The sequence below is a fragment of the Centruroides sculpturatus genome, unplaced genomic scaffold (genome assembly GCF_000671375.1).
Source record: "Centruroides sculpturatus isolate CEXI.00-Female unplaced genomic scaffold, Cexi_2.0 scaffold395, whole genome shotgun sequence".
Lineage (NCBI taxonomy): Eukaryota > Metazoa > Arthropoda > Arachnida > Scorpiones > Buthidae > Centruroides > Centruroides sculpturatus.
In genome coordinates, this window is record NW_019384792.1 from 178,267 (window position 1) to 184,420 (window position 6,154).

General features: G+C 34.9%; 1 protein-coding gene across 2 annotated transcripts in view; it reads left to right on the forward strand.

Moving 5' to 3' along the window:
- The first annotated feature begins 697 nt into the window (after nucleotides 1-697).
- The window catches only part of LOC111629329 (patched domain-containing protein 3-like), a 17,046-nt gene continuing 11,589 nt past the window's right edge, over nucleotides 698-6,154 (forward strand). Inside the window, exon 1 of one of the 2 annotated variants that reach the window (XM_023373218.1) lies at nucleotides 698-825. The gene's annotated coding sequence lies outside the window, so the exon portion shown is untranslated. Of the gene's footprint in view, nucleotides 826-3,179; nucleotides 3,463-6,154 lie in introns of those variants that run through there. The other variant, XM_023373219.1, reaches the window with a different exon arrangement.

A 6,154-nucleotide genomic window follows, 5' to 3' on the forward strand; every position in this document is an offset into this window, starting at 1 on the left:
CTTTGGGCGAGAGAGATATTTAGGACGAAACTACGTAGAAAGTAAAAATTATAATTAATAAAAATAATTTAAAAATTCAAAATAATAATAATAATAATTGTACCGAAGCCGAATGCGTTTCTTTCATTATCGTCGAAAGTAGAAATAATTTTCATTTAATTTAAAAAGTAATTTGGATCTTTAAAACTAGTATTAAAATTTATGTAGATAACAGCGAACAAGTAAATGAAAATTGCGAAATCTTGGACGAAATCTTCAGAGAAAAAAAAATAATGGCTGCAATTGAGGTTTTCTTCATTCCGATGTTAGACGTATTAATCAAATGGTATAGATGAAACTGGTTGTGAATGTCTACTTGTGTTTTTTTTCAATGCAAATTTCTTTATGTATATAAACAGATACTGTAGCGTTAGCGGTGGCGCTAGGAGGATCCGAGAGAGGGCGTACCATTTAAAAAAGCGGGAAAAAGGCCGTATTTGGCCAAGGTGAATCGATCCTGTTCCGTAACAGTTACATGAATGCTGGTTTAGGAATCGGCACGGATAAAATCACGCACGACAGTTGTATTCACTCGAAGACACCCAATTTCGACCACCAATCCTTAAGCACACATTTATTTACTAAATAACTACGAAAGTAAATTTTTGAATTGTTAATCAAACACGAGAAGAAGCGTTTTGTTAATCGGAATGCGAATATCCCTAAGGCGAGACTGGCGCATGATGGAAAACATTGACCCAGTAACTCGTTAAACTTGAAAAATAAAAAATTGGTCTTAAGAAGAATAGTAACGTAATAGAAAAAGAAGAGACGATACTTTTTCAGGTTAGTTCATTTATATTCGAATAGCGATAGAAAGTATGTTAAATGTTTGTGTTGTAAAAAATATTTCAGGTTTCTTGTTTTATTAAATACTAGACTAAAATTAAAATTTACGGTTAAAAGACACTCAAAATCTGTAAGGCACTGTATATTGTAAGAGTATTTGTTACTATGTAGAGGTATTTTAGTATTCGACTATTAGACTTCGCACAAATTTAATTGAAATTAATAATACATCTCAAACCGTCAAATGTGTAACAGATTTACCGGAACCTGAAAGTCGAGTTTTTACATGTTTTCGTAATATCGAAATTTCTATATCGAAGGGTAAAGGGAAGCTGGCGTCACACATTCGGAGCATTTCACAAATCTTTTATGCCCTTACTTACGATTGATGCTCGAATATGCGACGCTGCCATTGAATACCGAAACGTTGACGTTAGTCAAAGTAGTAATATCAGACCGTCGTGTAGTGTAATAAATATCTTTTATAAATAATAAGACCGTTAATTAATTGATCTTAGTGGCGTTTCTATTATCTGAAGTCGCATAGATGATTGTATAGAAGTGGCATTATTAGTAACGTAGTAACATAGAAGTGCGTATGTAAAAGTGTCCGATGAACGGTCGAATTTTTATTAGTGACTAAGCGGAAATGTGACGTAAGAGGTGGGGCGAGTTAATCACAGCACTTACCTTTACTCGACAAAGCGGAGAACATCGAGCGAGTGAAGATATATAAGTTAATCCGGACGTCTATTTATTACGGTCCAGCGGCGCCCCCAAACTATAGAAAAGGAGAAACAAGCTATGAAAAAAGTGCATCGTGCATTATGCAAGAAGCTTCGCACTATGATCGAATATCCCATCGGCACTCCTATAAGATGGCTCTGGTTGCACTCGGAGCTAACTTGGCCTGAAAAACAAGGAATTTGGTTTTGATCAACATGAGACAAACAATAACTAATAAAAACCGTTACAAGGGATAATGCACAAATATCTTTCATTAGTTTATTTTATATTTGCATACTAGCCATCTAAAAGTCGTAAGTTTCCTACTGCTTATTGATAAATTTGGTACATCACCATCCTTGGAAATTAGGAAACAGTCAACCCAGAGACAAAAAAAGGAACGTGTTTGAGTGTTCCAATATACGGGCACTCTTGTCAGTAACTGTCCTACCCTACACGCCGATTTGATTGTTCTTTACACGGTGAAAGGTATTCTCAGATCGAAGATAGCGCATCAAACAGACGAGAGTGACAATTAGCTCTAGATTAGAGTAGTTCGCAGGTGGCAGCTGCATCTGTATTGTCATTAAGGCACTATTATTAAAAGGGAACAAATTGGAGAATCTTTTGATATTTACGGTAATGTAAACCATGCGTTTACAGTACCGTAAATGGCCGAGCGGTTGGTGTGACATAATGAACCAGATAAACGGCAACATAGCTGACTTGTTTTTCCAGTCATCCCCCAGATAAAGTGCAGTAATTCATATTTATTACCGGCTTACAATAGCGTTATTTTTATAGTACAGTTTGCAAGTATGTGTTTTAAAAATTCCAAGTACCGTACGATAAGTGTAAATTTGCAGTTTCTAGTATTGTTAAAAAGCCCGCTAGATCTCGCATCCGAAAAAACGAGATGGCCAGTGGCCGAGATCGCGTATGCGAATATGAAGTAGTTCTTTCGACTTCTGGTGTCTCTCGAAGTATAACGACAATTATAAATTTCTATTAACTCCTTTCGTCCTTTTTATCTGACATAGACTCTTCTAGTTCAGGCTGACTCGTGTCTACTCTTTCGCTGCGAGGACGTTAGTGACAGCAGATGCATATTTATTAGGTCGAATTGAGGGTGATAGAAGGACTGGAGTTGCTAATTTTGAAATGATGGTTGAGGAAGAAGCGTTTTTGTCTTCCGTCTGTTCTCAAATATTTGAAAAGTATATAAAACCCCGTTTGATTTTAATTGGACACAATTAACAGACGACTTCTTGAACCGGACACTTTACTTGTACGTTGTCATTTAACATCGTGTTTAAACATATTTAGTCCCCTTCCTTTTATAGTAAGCTTCAGTGCATTTTGTTTAAAATGGCGAAATTTATAAAATATTAAAAATATAAAATATGTTCGAAAAAATCATTTAAGTCCGAGATGAAAATATAACCGAGGAAATTCAGAAGATTTTCTCATTGATAACGTTTCCTTCGTAAATGACACATCTTCCGGCAAAACCTATTCATCGCAGGAAATTTCGCCACAAATCGGAGATTAGAACATAATCTAGTTCTTAAATTTCTGCATTAGGATGGAGAGGAAGAGACCCCAAAAGAGAAAGATGAGAGAAGGTGACAGAGTTCGTCCGTTGGTTCGTTAATTGAGTTGTGACCGTTCACCACAGTACTCCGCCAACGTCGACCTTCCGGCTCTGACCCTCTACGGCTCGAAACTGTTTAATAATACTTACAACTTCTTACGTCGAAAGTTTTACCTGGCTCAACGAACGTTTTCACCTCGACCCAAGAACTCTGTCACGACGATTTCCTTTCTTCAAGTCGGAGTAGCGACTTACCGCAGAGACTCAGGACAGGACTCATCCTGATCAAGACCTATATTAGAACTACAACACAGGTATTCATTGTCTCGCGTTTAATTTGTAAACTTTCTCTCGGTGATAGGCGCGTGGGTAGATAAGATATAAGTGTATTTACTGATTTATAATTGTATTTTGTATTTGATTTGGCAAAATGATCATCTGTTAAACTGTTGTTCTGTTTCGAGTGAATCACTTCCGAATTGTCTGTTTCTCAACTTTTTCTCTCATCCTTCACCCGTAAGTTTCTCCGTATGCCAATTGTTTAAATTATTCTTTTCTCGATTGTTTCTTTGAGAGGTTGCTTCTACATTAATGCTTGTAAATTCACATCCACGGATTTGACTGATCGCTGCTCGTACTAGTTGTTTGTCAAGTTTTTTTATATATCTTGTTTACGTCACAATAATTTGACTGTCCTTGAGCCGTATTTTACACTTGATACGAAACTTTTCGATTGAACTGTGTTAGGTTTTAAATAAGATACAAATTAGTGTGTAAATGATTTAAACAAATATCTTCTTATCAATTATAATTTTGAAAAAAATTATAAAGTACATTACAATTCACAGAGAACGAAGGATTTGTTTTATTTCTTCGCACCACGAACTTTCTAACAGTTTGCGAATATCGTTAATGGTAATAAGGCAATAGAAAAACAAATTTTTTCTACCTGGACTCGGAAAACCTCATTTAATATCTGTGAATTATAAAGAAAGTTAAATGTTTAACTTCTCGTGACATTACTGTAGAATTTTTAACATCGTACATAATTATTTAGTATGCTATATATTCGAAATTATTTTAAATTGTGTACGGTAAAGAAATAAAGAATTTTAAAAATATATTAGATTGGTCACTCGATGTGATAAACCTTTACGTAAGATGCCCTTTCTTGTTATATAAATCAAATACTACAGCGTAATACATTTTAATAGAAAGGTTAGAAGTACGAAAGAATCTATTAGATTGTTTTTTAGTTTTAATCTTAATATTTGATGATGTTATTATTTGTTTGAGGGACGACAGGCTCGGCTGCTAGTTATAATACTGTATATAAATAATGTAAGCATACAATTGACAGTGATTAGGAGTTGGATAATATTTCCAATGAAAACGGGCTATCCATCGATGGCTTACGTGATACATTGCGAAGTGTGGCGAAAATCGCCAATTATTTTCTTAAAAACGATCGAGTTTATGAACGTGCTGAAAACTTCGAGCACGGGATGAAACACTTATTATCTTGTTATGAAACAATATTAAATGAAAAAATAAACTGCAGGAAACAGCGTACTTTACATTATAAATGATATTTAGTAATAATTTCTGATGTACAGTACAAATATATTGATAAGTATTTTACATGTGTGTAAATAGGGATAATAAAGAATTCTTTCACGTTTATTATTTCGTTTTGCTTTAGTGAAGTCGGAATTAATCATTTTAAATATGATTTTCTATAGTCTTATGTTAAATATGATTGTCTATAGTCGTTTTACGTAGGTTCACTTAAATTGGCAAAGTTTTGGTCGTAATTAGCCGGGTTGAACGAGGACTCCCCGTATCCACTTCCAAGAAAATTTTTTATAAGGTACAAAATTTAAGTGATTTTGTTAGTGAACTGTAACCTATTTAAGAAAGTTATTGTGGCGACCGTAGTCCTGGTTCTTTCGTTAATTAAGTCATACGATGCAACTGGATCTTCCTAAACACATTTATCACCGAACGTAAATAACACATTTAGCATACAATAACAAGGTAGGTTTGTTTGTAAAGTACACTGTAAAGTACTTGAGATACTTTGCAGAACAGGTTTCAGTTTACCGAGGCACATCAGCTTCGACCTTCCTTCGCCTTTCTTCTTTCTTCGGTGCCCTCTGTGCCGTCGCGCTTCCGCCCGTTTTTCCAGGAACAATTCACTTTCAAAAAGGGCGATGACCAAAAAAATTTTAATTAAATAATTAATTTTGATTTTATTTTAAATTTTAGTGTCAGTTTTGGTGTAAAACCAGAGTTTTATTTATTATTTAGTATTTTTATTAATAATTAACTATTCACCTAATATTAATAAATTATCGTTATTTAATTTGAGTTAAGCACCTTTAAACCCGGATGGTGGATATCATTTATATTACGCGAATGTCAATTAACGGGGGCTTTTATTAATTAATTTGATTTAAGTTGAATTGCGATATGTATCGAAAACCAGAAGTAGTATCTTACTCGCATGCGCATCGAAATCTAATTTGAATAACATCGTGTCATGGTTCTTGTTGTGACGTCTAAATGACGCCGAGCGAACTCAGCGCCACTACCGAGTCGGTAATCCGGTCGTTGATTGTTCAGGTCGTCAACTTTCTTTAACACAGGAAGTATAGGAAGTTGACTTGTGCTGTGTGTCTTCAGATAACAATAGACAACCGTTATCAGCTACACGAACAGTTTTAAATCAGTTCCCGCATAGCCAGCACTGCCCAATAATTATCGGAATTGGACTTAGTATTCCTATAGTAAATAGTAGGGGAGACCGGGGCAACTTCGGCATGCGGGGCAAGTTTGTCAAGCGCTTTTTTTAAAAACAAATTAAAAGGAGACTTTGGTTATAGGTTAGGCAGTTGAGTTTTATTGGTGGCTTGTTGAGTGTAGTGTTTTTATTGTTCTCCAACAAGCGTAGTTGAATTATCAAGCAAATTTTCATTTTCGTTCAATTCCATATAATATTTTTTT